The following is an 18,043-nucleotide window of genomic DNA, read 5'->3' as shown; positions in this document are numbered from 1 at the left end:
TCGGAAGAGCAGTCGGGTGCTCTTACCCACTGAGCCATCTCACCAGCCCCAATAGTGAACCCTCTTAACTGCAAATACACACATTTTTCTCCAAAACCTTTGAGCTGAATTAAAATCCCACCTAGATGCTCCTTCCACTTACAGCGATCAGGAATGAACTTTCCAGGACACTAGAATTTCGTTTGTTAAGTAACAAAACCTTCTGTCATACAAACAGAAATGCACACAAATTATACTTGCCAGTTTTGTCCATATCTATTGGTGTAGGGGCAAAAGGCATTGGATCCTATGTGCCAAGCTCAAAGACAGAAACAGCTTGTCGTCAACTTGAGAATCCATTTTTAACAAGCAGGGCCTGCTGCCTCAAGCCAGCTAAACACCAAAGCATGCTGGGCTGCCCACACTGCAAATTATGTGGAATGTTCTCCATGTTTTGTGGTTGCGAGAGTACTGATTTTGTTCATCATCCAGTTCAGACTAAAAGATCATGTCTGACCTTACACAGAAACCTCCCAAGTAATTCAAACTAACTGACAAAAACCCCATCAGCTTCAAAAAGAAAAAAAAAAAAAAAAAGACTATTGCCTAGTTCAACATTTCAAATGTGATTTTTCTTTTTAAGTTAAGAGACATAATGTAAATTTTAAGAAACTCCCTAATGTATTTCAAGAGAACAGTAAGAACTCACCCTAATCCTGGCTGTCAAAAGCAGAGGGCGGGATGTTATGAGGAAGACCACTTGCAACAATGTAAAGAGCATTTATAGTAAAAGCAAATTGCGAACATATTTCCCCAATAGCTAGCAAATTAAAGCAAAAATAAAAAACCACTCTAAGAGTTGCTAATTCCATCTGTAATGTTCATGTAGATGCTGAAATCCCTCAGCATCAGCTATGGAAAGCGACTGCTCCAAAGGAAGAGCATGTAAACCTTAATAGCCCTGGCAGCAATGTATTCTGGGTACTGTTTACTGAACCATCAGTGGGCCACTCTCAAATCAGACAACAAAAGAGTTTTCACAGAGGGGAACATAGAACTTCCTCTAGGTTTGCTACTGAGGTCAACTTTCTAAGTTGTAAACTGGAGACGAATCACCCGAGGCCATTTTTGATGTGCTGAAAATCTAAGTTTTACCTAGAGAATCATCTTCTAATGGTAAAATTGTTTTGAGCCAGAGAAAAATGCCTGATTCAATCAACCCCAGTGGTGAGGTTGCTTTGATAGATAAATGTGTGTTTAAGATCTTTGGTAATGGCATGCTAGTCCAAGCTTTATAAGAGTTGAAGTGTTTGTTAGAAAGCAGTATTCTTTAACTAAAATGTTCAAAGATAACCAACCCTAGCAAGAACAGTTTTTAGCTTCTAACCATGTAGATCTGCTATTCTTAGAAAGCATGCGTCATTGTGTCCCTCAATGATTTCCCTGTGACAGGTGACAGAGATACATGACAGACAGATACACGCTTGTATGACATCATTATATCTACATAAATCCATATACATGCACGTGAGTACAGAGAAAAAGGTCTCAAAAAGAATCCTCATACAATATACGTCCCAAGTCAAGTATATCGATATAATCTCAAAGAAGTCACTGATCAGAACTCAGTCACAACCACCTTTAGAACATCAAACCCTTACCAACTTGCCCAAAGTACAACCAACATAAGGGACAATTGCACCGAGAGTTAGGGTTTTAATTAGGAGACTTCTGAGCAAATAGTTCTCCAAGAATGTTGATAGAAAATTACACACACACACATCAGAACTGATGACTAAAACAACTCTGTAAGCATTTTCTGGTAGTACATACACACACACACACACATACACACACATACACACACACATACACACACATATAAAGATGCATGTACACATATATACATATATGTATATACATATATACATATATGTAATAAAGTGACAAAATTATATTCCAAGACAAAAATCAATGTCCCAATTTTTTTTTACAGTATTCATGGCTATTTCTGTTATTGCAAAACTTCCATGGTACAGATAAGGCATTTCCTTAGCTATCCTTATTATTTTAGTAGCAAGTATCTTTCTTCCACATATATGAAACATATGCATAACTTACTCTGAAAAGTTCAGGATTTAAGGGCGAGAGTTTGATTATAATTGTTCCAAGTGAACTGGATGATACAATCAATTGTGTCACTAAAATGTGGGCTATGTGATACTGTGTAATACTGCACAGAACTCTTTATCAGCACTTTTGACTTCCAGCTGACATCAGATGACCACACTAACAGGAGAACGCAGAATGCAGGAACTAAAGCCCGAAAGATAAGCATGTGGGGCTTCCTTCCCATGTGGGACCCATGGAGAAAGACCGTCCGCAGTAGATGAACTTTCTATTAATTAGCCTTTATCAAATAAATGATTGCTTACCTTCTTCCTGGGTAAAAGTGTCTGAAGTAAAGTCATATTATACAATAAACCAAGTATTGTTTACCATTCCTAGAAATATTACTTCTAAAATCCTTAAGAAGTTAGAGCATTCTTAATCTAAGACATGATGAAAAGCAAACTTGTCGATAAACAAAGAAAATCCTTTTTTAATGCCACTAAACCTCACCCCTGCCTCACTGGGGTGGCGAAGGCGGGGGTGGGGGGTGGGAGTGCATTCTAACGCAAAAGCCTGTATTTCCTAAGTATTCCAGACAATCCAAATATTTCATCAAAGACTAAATGATCACTTTTGAAAACTGGATCAGCCCCGAGGGTTAATTTCTCATAAAGCTACGTTGCTACGTTTTTGGTTTTTTTTGGTTTTTTTTTGTTTTTTTTAAATACCCGGGCGAACATGCTGAGTCTCAGCCCAGAGTGGAGAGCCCAGGGCGGGAAAGTTCCCCCGAGGGTCCCAGTCCTCCGCGAGGTCTGCTCGGCAGAGCCCCGGCTGAAGCACCGGGGATCAAGGAGGCCCGAAGCAGCGCAGGGCGTCGGGTGGCCCCGGGAAGCCGCGGCCTCGCCGGGAGCCTCTCCCGGTCGCCCGCTGCCGAGTCAGCCGCTTCCTGTCGCGGGTCCGGAGAGAGCCGCGCTCCGCGCCACCAGCCAGCCCGTCCGACCGCCCGCCCGCCCGCCCAGGATGCGCTCGCCTGCCAGGGAAGCGCTCACACCTCGCACAAAAGGCGCCGGGGCGGGACGGCGAGGAGTAGGCGACCGCTGCCTCCCGGAACTTTGCGGACATCGCACCGCAGCTCCACAGCTCCGATCCCCCGGCGCAGGAGGAGGCCGAGGCGGCGGCGGAGAGTCGGGGCATCGCCCGGCAGTGCCTCCGCCTTGCCGGCTGCCGGCGGCTCCCGCCCCCGGTTAACCAGCGCTCGCTCTTAAAGGCGCCCGCTGCTGGTTAGGCCGCGAGGTAAGGAAGAGAGGAGTGGGGTGGAGGCAAGGAAAGGGGGAGGGGGCAGCGCAGACAGGATCCCGGGAGTCTTCTGCTGTCTAAACTCAGACTCCTCTCGCTCCAGGTCCCCAGGTCACCCCACCCCCCAAAACGGGAGTTAAGTACTCAGCCCCTACACCAAGGATGTGTAGCCACTGCTGGCTAGCTCAGGAAACCTCACATTTGCTTGAACTGCCCACACCTCTGTTAAGATCTTTATCTTAACACCCCATCCCTGGGCCACACTTACCATAGAGCTAAAATCGGCGCCCAATGGGACCGTGCTTCCCTCCGCTGATTGTGCAGCCTCCCGGGTGTTTCTTCATTTCCAACACTATGAGGAGGGTCTCATCTGGAACACTTCAAATTGAAGACCAGCTTGGACCCTTACCTGGACCGCTGAAGGAGTCGTGAACTGTAGTGGCAGACATGCCTTGCTTTGACCCATGCTCACTTGCCCGGTGGCTTCCACCTCGATTGCTAGAACCACTGGCATTCATGATCACCAAACTGGACTCAGGAAGACCCTGAAGGAAAGATACCATCATCAAATCTCAGTAATGGTACTTTTGAAATGTTGCTTCCAAGTGATAAATGACACATACTGTTTTCCTAACCATCATCCACATTTGTGGCAGAGTGGAGGGCCCAGGAGGCTCAGAGCACTAACAGTTTTCCTGACTCCACAGCAGACCAGCACGAGGGACCATCCATCCAAAGCTGCTCTTGTATCTGCTGGTTTCAATCCTCGCTTCTCAGTCCTGTGGGACCACTCTAACAGATATGGAAAGGAAGATGTTAGGCAATTAGGGGTTATGATCTAGCCTGGGCTTCAAACATCAATCCCAGCCAAGGACTCTGAAGGTATGAGTGACATTTTCTACTTCAAAGGAGCTTGCACCTTTTAGCCCTGGCTTCAACCAACTTGGTTCTTACCCTTAGGCCACTGTGGAGTACACGGCTGCTTGCAAGAGGTAGAAGCAATTTTTGTTACCAGATGGAGAGAAACTAAACTCCAGGCTTTGGAGAAAAGAAATTGCGAGGGAGGAGAAGGGAGGAGAGAAGAGGGGAGGAGGAAAAGAAACAAGGAAGGCTCAGCAGTAGTGAAGAGAATTCATCATAAAGCAGTCAGGATGGTTGGATCTAATAACCGGGACCTAATCCAAAGGGACTTAAGAAAATCTGTTGTGAAGGCTGTGTAATTTATTGGCTCATATTTATAAAGACTAGTAATGATGTAGTCACACCCACCCCCCAAAAAAAATCTTTAAATTTCCTTTTTAAATTTTTTTCTGCTGGACTTTAAGACTCAGTTTCTCTCCACATTTGCCTGTGTTTCCCTTGTACTGATTCTGTTTTCTCTAAGCAGGAGCTAGAACTGTAACTGCGAGTGTACTTCCATCCTCCTTAACATGTGATGTCTTCAGCAAGTGAGCAGGCCAAGGGGCATTGAGCCAATGGAACCCTGTGCTTGACATTTTATTTAACTTTTCCCTTAACCTATGGCACCTTTGCCAGCATATACACCAACCTGTACTCATTGTTGGGCCTTCTATTTGTAGGTCATCAATTCTCCTGCATAACAGTCTATAGGGATTCTTTCCAAGTGTGTAGTCATTAACTGGGGAAAATGGGGTTCACAAATAGTCACAATTTCAGTGTCCCAAGGACACAGGGCCTAACTTCTTTTTTATAACTTAATAACTATTCTGTCTTTTCAGAGCTAGAATGGAGAAGTTGATGTTTTCCTACCCAAAGTACCAGCTTTCCCACTGGGAAGATAGCTCTGTGGGTAAAGCTGATTGCCACCCAAGTCCAATGACCTGAGTTTGAGTCCGCAGGATGATGGACAAACTAACTCCCTCAAATGGCTCTTTGACCACCACACAGCAGCCTCAACATGAATGAACCCCCCTACACACACACATGGAGAAAGTAATAAAATTAAAATATGTTAACTTCCACTTGTTTCTTCCCACATAGGAAACTTTCTAATTGTCACAGATCTAAACCATTTCATATTTTTCTTTTCACTTGTAAGTGTTATAGGATTCCTTACATATCATATCTATAACTCTAGAAGAGACTTTAGAACAACCTAAAACTTCCCTTTCATTTAAGGAATAAAGAAATGAAATGTCAACATCTGACTTGCTGGGGCCACACAGCTGTTCTCAGCTTCAGTTGGTGCCTGCTTCTAAATGTACAGAAGCAGTGATGGAGAATGTGGCCACAGTCCCCATGAAAGTAAATTGAGCTGAGGAGAGATGACCCTCCAGTACAAAAAAAAAAAAAAAAAAAAAAAACTCAAGGCATCAGTGAGTCATATAATTTGGTGTAAAAACAAATGATGAGGGGAGATGGTTCTATCAGTAAAACACCTGCCATGCGTACATGAATTCCGATTCTTAGCCAGTCATGGCAGGACCAACCCAGAACTCAGCAATGGAGAGCAGAAATAGGAGGACCCCTGGAGCTTGTCAGTGAGACAGTCTAAAGGAATCGGTGAGCTCCAGGTTCAATAGGATAACCTGTCTAAAAAGTATGGTGGGGAATGATTAAGAGTCCTGATGTGACCTCTGGTCTCCTCATGCACACATGTGCACACACTCAGACATGCTCACACACATATGATAAGAATAGGCCTGAAAGTAAGTGCTAGAGATGGAAATCATCTTGAAAGTGGTTTTGGTTTTGGGTTTGTTTGTTTGTTTGTTTGTTTGTTTGTTTGTTTGTTTTTAAAGAAAGTAAAGACATACAACGGCAAGAAACACCGAAGTACATACATAAATGGGAAAGCCTTGGTGGGGAAAAGGTATTGCCTTTTGTTGGAATAGAAAAGAGCCCTGGATTTTCATGGCTTAGAAAAAAGTCTCTAATAGCCCCAATATCATTTTGCTACATATAAATCTGTATCATTTTCTCTGTTTGTGTTAGAGGCAAAGTACAGATTAGGAGTCTCACCTCGTATATGCACTAAACAAGTGCTCTACCACACAGCTAAATGCCTAGACTCTATCATTATTGTTTTCATTAGACAAAGTAAAAACCTGTGTACTCCTTTAAAACATTTATTCATTTTTAGATATCACTTGTCAGTACTTCCCATCATGTATGTTCGGAGTGATGTAATTGCTGTCTTACTTTCAGTCATGTTCAAAGTAAGTTCAAAAAGCCTTGTTTCCGAACCCAAATAGACTAGATAGGAAACTACTTTTCTGGCAAGATATTAAGCAAAGAGTGTCTTTCCAAAAATCAGTTTCTCGCTAGGTAAGTCGGCACATTGCTTTTGTCCTGGCACTCAGGGGGCTAATGGAGGAGAATCGTGAGTTCTAGGACAGCTGGAGCAACATGCCAAGTCCCTGTCTCAAAGGAAGGAAAAGAAACCAGTTTCCACGTGTACCCAAGGTTTACAGCATAGCGAGGTACACATGGTAAGGCCTACAAATGGTTGTTCTAATTTGTAGATAAATTGAAATTTCTCAGCTCTGACTACTCATTAGAATCACCAGAAAGCTTGCTAAAAGTAGCACCTGGGACCCACCCTCAGTGAAGCCGGACAGAAATGAAACAGAATGTCCTCGGTGATTCTGATCGCCATGGCTGGGAGCCCCGGGATGTCCACACAGACCTGGGGAGCATGATGGTATGTGTGCTCTTTCTTCCATATGCACAGTGATCCTGACTGATCTTTCTGGATTTGCAGTGGTGCTACAGAGCATGGCAGGCAGGTGATAGACTTCTAACTGCTTTCTGCTCTGCATTGCCCCTGAAACATTCTCAATGGTGGTGCAGACTGCATGTGGTTTATCTCAGTGGGCAGCACAGCCTGAATCCTAAGCCATAATCTCTTCTGTGCCTTTCTGCATGTACAATTTATAGGCAGTTATCAGCACACAGGAGTCTCTGGACAAGTTAGAGGGGAAGAAAACACCACCAAAGAGTTCCTCAAGAAGAGGTCTAGAAGCAAGAAGCAAGTGGTTTTGGATCCTTGGATAATTAAAAAAAAATCATTCATTAAATTTTAGCTATTTGGATTCTGACATTAACATGATGTGTGTGTGTGTGTGTGTGTGTACTCATATTGCCCCTTCTAAATATAATAGTGATGTGCTTATTGGAAATTGTATTAATATTAATTCCTCTTAAATGTGCATAACTGTATTAGTTACTTTTCTGTTGCTGTGCTAAAACACCTTAACCAGAAATAACTTAAGCAATTTTCGGTGGTGAAGAGGGGGCTATGGATTCAGAGCAAGAGTCCATGTTGCAGCAGAAAGCTGAAAGTCCACAGTCCACTTCAGAACAAGAACAGATAGGGCAAACTGGAAGTGGGCTAACGCTGTAAACTCTCAAATTCCACCCCTAGCGATGTACTTCCTCCAGGAAGGCTGCACCTCCTAAAATCCTATAACCCTCCCAAACGGTACTACTAACTGGAGATACATATTCAAATATATGAGCCTATGAGGGACTGTGGACTTGCCCCAGCCAGGTAGGCTCAGTCTCCACAGATCAAAGGGAAGGGCAAATATCTGAGTGAGGTAACCAGAGGACTCAAGATTTTTGTGCACAAGACTCGCACAAAGCAGCCACTTCTTACTTTCATTATTACAGCAAGCAAAACATGAGGTGACGCTTATAGTGTAAGCAACTACAAGTATAGTTTGCAATACACCTAGTGTTACATCTTATCATCTCGGCCTTGTGAAGTCTTGCCCACAGAGATAATGAGGACGTGCCAGGAAATTCCCTTTATGCCCTTGCTTTCAAGTGAATTTGTTTATCATAGTTTATGCATTTCTTTCTAAAAGGCCACCGTGCGAGAAGAACATCCTGTCCTTGGCCCATACATAGTTCACAGTAAGTTCACAGCTTTTTGATACAACTTCTCACAAGAAATATTTCTCATTCAAACCACCACAATAACTAACCCACTCTTCCCTATACAGCCAATCTTTGCATTCAATTAGGAGAAATTCTATCAAATGCAGCTTATCTAAAAGGCCATAATCTAGAACCACTAGTATTTTGCCTAGTAAATTTGTCAGTGTAAATCTAGACTGAGCTGATCTTTGGTTCAGGAGAAATAGTAACAACATAACTTTGAATATTTTTAAAGCGATATAATGATGAAAATGAGGGACTAAAAAATGTAAGTCCAATATGTTACAGTCTGCTAAATAATTTGTCTACATTTTGATCATACCTAGAGAGTTTGAATGAAGCTAAATTAAAAAGCAAGAGGTTCAGTTGATGAACTGAAGAGGTCAGCTCAGGAAATTTAGAAAATTCCACTGAACCCCTCTTCTCCTGGAAGAGAAAGGTCATAAAGATCACAGGTATCCCCTCCTCTCTGGAAAGGAGGGGCTAATTACATTCCTCAGACCATAGGGAGGAGGGACTGACCACCGACCAACCACCTTTGGGTAGGGGCGACCCAGAGCAACAACAGTTGGCCACCTACCTCATTCCCTATCGACCAATCAGTTTAAAAGTCACACTGTTCTGCCAATCACATTGTGCCTAATGGCTGCTGCTTTGAGAACTGTATAAAGGCTCACCAGACAGGCTGTGAGTAGTTGTTCTTTCTCCATGTGCAGGGCAACCCAACATGTTGGAACAATGAATTCCTCTTGCTTTTTGCATTGATTCCTGCTCTGTATCGTTCACTCAGGGAGTCCCCAGTAAGCTAAGGCTCACCAGAGTTTTACAGAACCAGCCTGTGTCCATCTTAGGCTTGAAAACCGTTTTACAAAAAGACAAACTAGATTCATTCCTCTTTATGATTAGATGTCTGGTTTTCAAGGATTGGGCTACTATCTGTAACCTTAATTACAAATGTTTCTGTACTGCCTGTTCCAGGAAACAGCAACAATGTCCTTGTTTCAGGAACTTGTTATGACCATTTTGCAACTGTGACCATCTTACAACCAACCCTACCTTTGTTTCAAAGGGTTATTAGGGCTACCTTATAATGACTACCTTGTTATGTCCTGTTTCTGTAACACCACCCATTTGTGTGCCAAATTCTCTATTTGGAAACTCCCCACCCCTGAGCTATAAAAGCCTTTATCTTCCCCATGCCTGATTCTGAATTTTGAACCCCACCTTAGCGGGAGATGGTCATGTAAATAAATAAAAAAGCTTGCTTTAAATAATTGCTTTCTTTAATTTGGCTATGATGATTTGGGTCAGTGTTCTTTCTCCTCAAACTTTTGCAATTAATATAATAACAAGTTTTATGTATGTTGTAACTGACAAAATCAAAAGTCCATGTGGGGGGGGGGTCTTACCAATTGAATCTGCATCTAATCAAGAAGTATAAGGGAGGGAGGGAGGGTCAAGTTCAAACAACATCTACAAGGCAGTCAGTCAAGTGCAGAATGAAACAAAGAAAATTATTCTCCCACCAAGTCAATGACATAAATAAAATAAATCAGACTGTAAAAGAATCAAAAGACATTTAAGAGTTATAATTAAATGCAACATTTAAAACCCAGTGTTCTCTTATGAGCAACCGGAGGGATTGGAAGTTAGACAGATTCCCTGGTAGTCAGACAGACAGGAAAAGAGGACAATTTGGGTAGTTTCTTCTTCCAGTAGGCCCCGTGGTGATGAAGTGACTCAGCAAGTCTGAGGCTAGGCCAGGATGTGTTTGCAGGTGTGAGCCAATTGGCCATCCTATCTTTCTTCAAAGTGTAGAAATTAGAGGAAGAAGACTCTTCTGAGGCAAAACAAATGAAACACCCAAAACCAAAGCCAAACAAGTAAACAAAAGCAGTCGTGGATAGATGAGGTTTCAGCACAGGGCCCTTTTCTCTGTGCATAGCATGCATGCCTGGGTTTCCTCAATCAATGCTTCAGCGCTTCTTAGCAGGGGAAACTAAATTCTCACAGGAGGAAGTATGGAGAGAACTGAAGGAAAAGCCATCCAGAGACTGCATCCCACATACAGTCACCAAACCTGGACACTATTGTGGATGCGGGGAAGTGCTTGCTGACAGGAGCCTGATATTGCTGCCTCCTGAGAGGCTCTGTCAGAGCCTGACAAATACAGAGGTGAATGCTCGAAGCCAACCATTGGACTGAGCACGGGGTACCCCATGGAGGAGTTGGAGATGGGACTGGAGGAGCTGAGGGGGTTTGCAGTCTTGTGGGGGGAGCAACAGTGTCAACTGGCCAGATCCCCCAGAGCTCCGGGGACAGACCACCAACCAAAGAGTACACATGCAGGGACCCACGGCTCCGGCCGCATATGTGGGAGGAGAGGCCCTTGTGCCTAAGGAGGTCCGTTGCCCCAGTGTAGAAGAATGCCAGGGTGGGAAGAAGGGAGTGGGAGAGGGAGCACCCTCATAGAGGCAGGGGGAGGGAGGATGGGATAGGGGTCCTGGAGGGGAGACCTGGAAAGGGATAACATTTGAAATGTAAATGAAGAAAATATGCAATAAAAGAAAAACAAAAGCCTTTCTTTTAAAGGTAACCTCCCTTCATCTAACACAAAGGTCAACTGCCTTGGGCAAGGGTATCTAGTGCCCTGTCAATCTTACCAGACTGTACCATCTCAAAGACCCCCACCCTGCTGAGTGTCATATAAGATTCACTTACTTTTTGTAATTTCTTTCTCTCTGTCTCCTAGAAAGATAGGTTTGAAAGTTTGATCTCCAGTAACCTTCTTTTCTACTCACGGCATGCTCTGGTTTGCTGGTTCCACTGTGCCCTCACTTACAGAAACCACCTGTGAAAGGAGTCTTTGAAACAATCAAAAAAACTTACACCAAGGACAATGTATTAGATATGATAAATGGATTATTGTGTTAGATATAATAATTTCATGTCAGTTATATCCTAAGCAAAAATGTCATCATAAGAGCATACTGGAGAATGTATATTTCTGAAAAATAGTGGAAAGAAAATAGATGAGAAAATAATTTTTAAGTTTTGAAGCTGGCATGCATGAGGGGGAGGGGGTAAATAAATGGAAGGTTCTCATTCTGTACAGTTTACACACAACCATTTTTAAAATCTCCATTTCAGGGGTTAGTTGTGTAGTACAGTAATAAGAGTACTTGCTCCTGCAGAGAACCAGAGTTGGGATCTCAGCACCCACAGATAGGCATTCAGTTTTTCCAGAACTATTTGTTAAAGGTAATATCCACAAGAAGAAAGTGGGTAGCTCATAACCACCTTGCCTCCATCTCAAGGGAGTCCATCACCCTCGTCTGGCCTCTTGAAGTGAAGCACTTTCACATACATGCACAGATACACATATGCAGATAAATAAATGATAAAAATAACTTTTAATAATATCTATTTCATGTTGGCATAACCTTTTGTCAACCTTTTTGTATGTGTTAATAGGACTGTGATAAACACATATTAGGCTAAGACTGGTTGTATAATACCTTTATAAGAAATTTTGAGGCTGTCTTAGGGTTTCTATTGCTATGAAGAAACACTAAGACCGCAGCAACTCTTATAAAGAAAAGTATTTACTCGGGACTTGCTTTCAGTTACAGAGAGTAGTTGCCTTAGTTAGGATTTCATTACTGTGAAGAGATACCATAACCAAGACAACTCTTATTTAAAAAAAAAAAAAAACCATTTCATTGGGGCTGGCTTACAGTTTGAGGTTTCATCCATTATCATCATGGTGGGAAGCATGGCAGCATCCAGGCAGACATGGTGCTAGAGAAGAAGATGAGAGTTCTACATCTTGATCTTCAGGCAGTGGAAGGTGATTATGTGCCACACTGGGTATAGCTTGAGCATATATGACCTCACACAATGATATACTTCCTCCAACAATGCCATGCCTACCGAACAAGGCCATACCTCCTAATAATGCCACTCCCTATGGCCAAGCACTCAAATACATCAGTCTATGGGAGCCGTTTCCATCAAACCACCACAGTAGTTCATTATTATCATGGCTAGAAGCATGGTAGCACACAAAGCAGGCATGGTCTCAGAAAAGAGCTGAGAGCTATATCCTGATCCACAGGTAAGCAAACAAAGCAAAACTTGACCTCCTGAAAGAGTTATTAAAACCTCAAGGTGGCATATATTCTAACCTTTCTAATCCTATCAAAAATTCTATTCCATGGTGACTAAGCATTCAAATATATGAGCCTAATCAAACCACCATATTCCACTCCCTGTCCATTATAGCATTAAGTCCAACTACAAAAGCCCCTATTGTCTATCACAGTCATAACACTGTTTAAAAGTCCAAAGTGTTCTGAGACTGAAGGCAATCTCTTAACTATAATCCCCTGTAAAATCAAAAATCAAAAAGCAGATCATACACTTCTAACATACAATGGTGCAGAATATATATTACCATTTCAAAAGGGAGGAAAGAAACATAGCAAGGAAGTATTGACCAATGAAAGACCAAAACTGAGCAAGGCAAATTCCAAATTCTGTATCTCTGTGTCTGATGTCACAGCACTCTTCAGATTTTCAATTCCTTTCAAATATGTTGACTGCAACCCATCTCTCTCTTTTGGACTGGTTCTACTCCCTGTTAGTAGGACTCCTTAACATGTATCCCACAACTCTGGTATCTCCTCCATCTTGGAGTCTTCAAAGCAAACCAGGTTCCCTCTTCCCAACTTCACACAATGACCTCTCTGGGCTTTTATGCTGGGACACCCCTGTCACACTCCTAGCTTCACTGGCATTCTTCAACCACAGAGAAAGTTTCCATAACCCCTCTCCTGTATCTTTCTTGATGGTAAAGCCAAAACCATGTGACTGAAGCTGCCACTTTCTTCTGTTTGCTGGGGCTGGAACCTGGACCCCTTCTTGATTTGATTTGTGTTTCCGTGAGCTTTTTATTGTTGATGGTTTCCTTTGAGCCTTCAATTCCTTGTCATAAGTTGGGAGCATATTTTTACCTTGAAGGTACCACTCCATTATTCTCTTTAGGTTTAGCTTTCTTTAAGCCTTTTATCTCCTGGAGCACTAAAATTGACTCAAACATTACATTTCCTAGTGCTCCTTTTCTCCTTAAACTGTACATTTTTGTATTTCTTTTTGTGTGCTAACTCCTTTTCATTGTAGATCTGCATAAGACTAATTACTAATAACTTCACTGCAGCGTTAATATTAGGCTGTCTTAAAACTTCCTCTGCCAAAGAAATTATCCCCCAAAGTCTTCAGTTTAGCCACGGCCAAAAGCCAGTCACATTCTTTGCCAAAGTGTAACAAGATATTTGGTTTCTATACAAGCTGCTTGTGTTCTTCTTCTCTCAAACCTCTTGATCTGGGCTCCCATAGCACACATTGGCCTCTGCACTGCTATCCACGCGCCTATTACTATGGTCTGCGAAGGCCTGCCTAAAGTGTTCAAACACTTTTTCTAATGCAAACTCTCAGAATCTTCCATATTCCTCTGACAAGCAGTATGGTCAGACCCATCATAGCAATAACCTACTTCCTGGTACCAACTCCTATTTCTGTCAGTGTCTATTATTGTAAAGAGACAACATGACCATGGCAACTCTTATAAGAAGACGCATTAAACTGGATACTTGCTTATGGTTTCAGAGGGTAGACCATTATCATCATGGCTGGAAGCAGGTTGGCATGAGTAACAGGCATGGTGCTAGAGAAGTAGCTGAGAGCTATAGCCTAATCTCCAGGCTGTCAAGTAGAGAGACAGAAACAGACAGAAAAAGAGACTGAGCCTAGCTTGGGATTTTGAAACCTCAAAGCTCACCAATAGTGAAAAACCTCTTTCAACAAGGCCACACCTCCTAATCCATTCTAATCCTCAAATAGGTCTACTCCTTAATGACTAAGCATTCAAGCATATGAGCCTATGAGGACCATTTTTATTCAAATTACCTGAAAGTTTTAGAAGTCTTTTATATGCACATTCAAAGCCTATTATTATCTAAAGACAAAGCTATATTATCAGTATTTGTGATTAGTGGTTTAGGATTGGCTAAAAACATCCTCAGTCTTTGTCTTGTAGCCTGGAAGTGTTGCTTTTATTTCCTTACATTATGGGATGAGATTCTGCCCAAGCTGTGTTTTACATGGTTTCAGGTGAACCCAGACTATTTCTTTCTCTGTTCTAACTATCCCTAGGCCTAGGCCAAGAAGCTTATAGCCTCCATACAATCTAATCTTCCAAGCTGAGTGATTCCATCTAGCTTCTTTTGACCTCTGTCTGCATTGCTCTGTTGGGCATCATACTAACTTTAGCAATATATTCTAATCCTCTGGCTCCTTCTTATTCTCTGGCTCATTCTGTCTTCACCTGTATCTAGCTCGTTCTCTCTGCAACCTGTATTTATACAACTGTCTTGGTAAAAGACATACTACACCACCACCACCACCACCACCACCATCTGTGTCTAGCTTATTCTCTCTCCCTGCATTGTTCTCTTAAGTTGCCTCTCTTTCCTGTCTGTTCTCATGAGAGTTGGACATATCCTATCTCACACTCATCCTGTCAAATCTCTTTCTGATTCACCACTTTGACTGCCCCTCACTTAGATGTCACTTTGAAACATGGTTGCTTTCTTCTAACCTTACCTTCATTGTTAGGAATTAAAGTTGTGTACAAAGAGCATGCCTGCATTCCAGCCAGATCATTCTGTAATGATCAAGATGTGTTTGCATTCTTGCTGGATCAAATCTTAGGATGTGATTCCTGCAGAACAGCCATGTTGCTGGATTAAAATTCCTCTACTGCAGCCATTTCAGTGTTTCAGGTTAAGTTGGACCATCTAATCTGTTGGATAATGTTTTGTTCAGGGTAAGAAAACAGGATCTAGTTTCATTCTCTTACATGGACACATCTTGTTTTCCATAACTATTTGTTAAGGTTCTCTTCACAGGCATAGATCTATGTCTATTACTGTAAACCTGATAAAAATTCCATTCAAAGACATTATAAGCCCTAAAGAGTAACTGAATACTGTTACTTAGATAAATTAGCATGATGTCAAAAATTCCTTTGTAAGCAAGTACTACACCCAACTTTAATCAGTGAGACTTTCTTTTCATTGAACAAAATGGTGAATGCATAGACTCATGGCTGTATAAGGTTCTCAAAGTACTCAGCCCTAAGTAAGACATTTGTACCACCCCCTCTAAGGCTCAGAATACATTGTAAAATATGGAGCAAAAGGAATATATAAGGACTGGAGGATAGGATGAAGGTCAGGGAAGGGTCATTTTTTGAGTATGACCCAGCCAATGCATTCATGATCTCAAAGCTGCTGAGTGCCTTCAGCTTTCAATGGGCCTGCATAAGACTGGTCATCTTAGCTACTGGATTATATTACAGTAGGGACAGACTTTTTTTTCCAGCTATGCTCCAAACCCATGTTCACACAAATAGCCCTGGTTAAATTTAGCAAGTCATAATACAAAGAAGAAGGCATTAATGATGTTAACTATTATTATTCAATAAGACGTCCCACAGGCTAAGCTGATGGCTGCATACCCTCAGATGAAATTTCCTCTTCCGAAATGATGTTAGCTTGTTTCAAGTTGACATAAAACTAGCCAGTACATTTGAACTTTTATCTTCTTGACACATAAAGACATCACTATTAAATCATAACTTTTTCTTGCTTATTATCTTTAAGCTGTTATATCAATATCACAATATAAATCATATTCCAAAGTTTAAAATCCCCAGTAGTTAAAAATTTACTCTCTTTAATACATCTAAAATTTCTCAACTATGGACTCTAGTAAAATAAAAAAAAAGTTAGTTTTTTTTTTTTTTTAATGCAAGAAGAATTAGGACACAGTCACAAGCAAGACCAAATTCCATCATTATAAATAACTCAGTATCAAATGTTTGGGATTCACTCACCATCTTCTGGGTGCCACAGGGCCTTTGAACAACTCCAAGTGGAGCTTTACCATCTGAAATACACACAGTTTATCTCACAGAGTCAGGCCAGCTCCACTCTACAGCTACTTCTCTCCTTGGTGGTCATTTCATGGTGCTAGCATCTACAAAATGCCCAGATCTTCATAGCAACTGGGGTGCACCTTCACTAACAGTCTCTTCTGGGCCCTCTTTATGGTCTCTATCCCTGCCAAATAGCACCAAGCCTCAGCTAGTCTTCTGATTCATTTATGCCTTCAAAACAAGTTCCACCTGGGTGTCTCTTACACATTACCAAGTTCAGCTGCCAGTATGTGATGTACCTTTGATCCACTCGACCATAGATAGCTTCTCTGTGCTGACCCTGAGGAAATATTCCAGAAAGAATTCAAGTCATTGATACTGGTCTCTTCTTAATCACTGCTGATTTCTCAGCCCTGGTTGGCCAGCCCTAATTGCCCTAATTGTTCTTCATGGAAATGGAAAAAAATGGGGATAATAAATAATAATGAATTTTGTGAGAAGATTTTAAAAAGAGAGTATTGGTGATTGGATGAACTAAATTCTCTATCAAGTTTATAAGTGTAGCATATAGTTTTAAGCTCTTCCTGCCTTTACTTCAGGAGGTGACTGAGCTACCAACCCCATCTCAGCTTCCCTGGAATTCTCATACAAAAGATACATACACTTAGTTTGTTCCTCTTCTACTTGCCTTCTTGGAACAATTGCTGGGTACTACTATCTCTCATCTGGAAAAGCCTGCCCTTATCAGTTTCTTATCTCAAGTCTCTTTCACCTGCCCTAAACTTCAGGTGTTAAACTACCTTGAGCACCTATCTGTATGAGCAGCCTATGTGGCACTCTTCATTTTGAGATCTCACATGGTTGCCCAGTTCTCCTCTCTCCAAAGCATGGTGAACTCTTACATTTCCTTTTCCTCTAGGGACCTGGAAGTCCTGCCTGAATCTTCCACCCAGCAATTAGCCCATGGCTCTCTTTACTGACAGATCAAGAGCCAATTAGAGAACAGGACCTTAGCATCAGAACCACCCCCTATACATAAGTAAAATGTAAAATCAAAAATCAAGAAATAAGTATATCCGTATTTTATTTTGCAATAAAGATCAAAAGAAACAAAAGAAAGCACGCAAAAAGCTGGTGTGACTGAGTTTGCGGAGTGTGGCAGGGGCAGGAAAAACCTGGACTGAGACCTGATGTTTTGCTTCCTGTAGATCCATAGCCTTTTGTTTGTTTCTTTCTTTCTTTCAATAATGTTGTGTATAACACCTTAATAAAATATTTTAATTACATAAAATTTTTTAAATATGTAACTAAAAGAAACACTTGTGATCAAAGCTTAGAGACAAGATCTTGGGTTGGTAGGAATTATTAGAGAGCAAGAAGATTACAGAAGAGAAGACTCTGATGCTAATCTAATCTTGGCTCTGCCTTCAATGAACTGGGATGGTTTGACTAATTAAACTGCTGCACCAGACTCCAACATTTGGAGTTTGAATAGAATACCAGAAAGGGCATTCCAGTGTTAATGTTTTTCTTTAAGTATCCTAGTGTAATATTTATGCTTTCATCATAATTATCCTCTTTTCATTAGCATACTCTTATGCCCAGGAGCCCTTTGCCATTATTTCTGTAATACCTACCTGCCCCAGTGGATTGGATATTTGCTGGGGAAAGTGCCCTTTCCATTGAGATCTCCCCCAAATCAGGGGGAATTGCTCCACTTGTTTCCTGTTCTACCTCTCAAGAAAGAGTTTG

At 41.7% G+C, this 18,043-nt stretch overlaps 1 protein-coding gene across 1 annotated transcript in view; it reads right to left on the bottom strand.

Annotated features, from left to right (window-relative positions):
* The window catches only part of Gpr63 (G protein-coupled receptor 63), a 47,400-nt gene extending 44,020 nt beyond the window's left edge, over positions 1-3,380 (bottom strand). The window contains exon 1 of the mRNA XM_029476826.1: positions 3,143-3,380. The gene's annotated coding sequence lies outside the window, so the exon portion shown is untranslated. The remainder of the gene's footprint in view (positions 1-3,142) is intronic.
* Between the last annotated feature and the right edge of the window lie 14,663 nt (positions 3,381-18,043).

This window comes from Mus caroli, chromosome 4, assembly GCF_900094665.2.
Source record: "Mus caroli chromosome 4, CAROLI_EIJ_v1.1, whole genome shotgun sequence".
NCBI lineage: Eukaryota > Metazoa > Chordata > Mammalia > Rodentia > Muridae > Mus > Mus caroli.
This window is presented reverse-complemented; position numbering and strand designations above follow the sequence as displayed.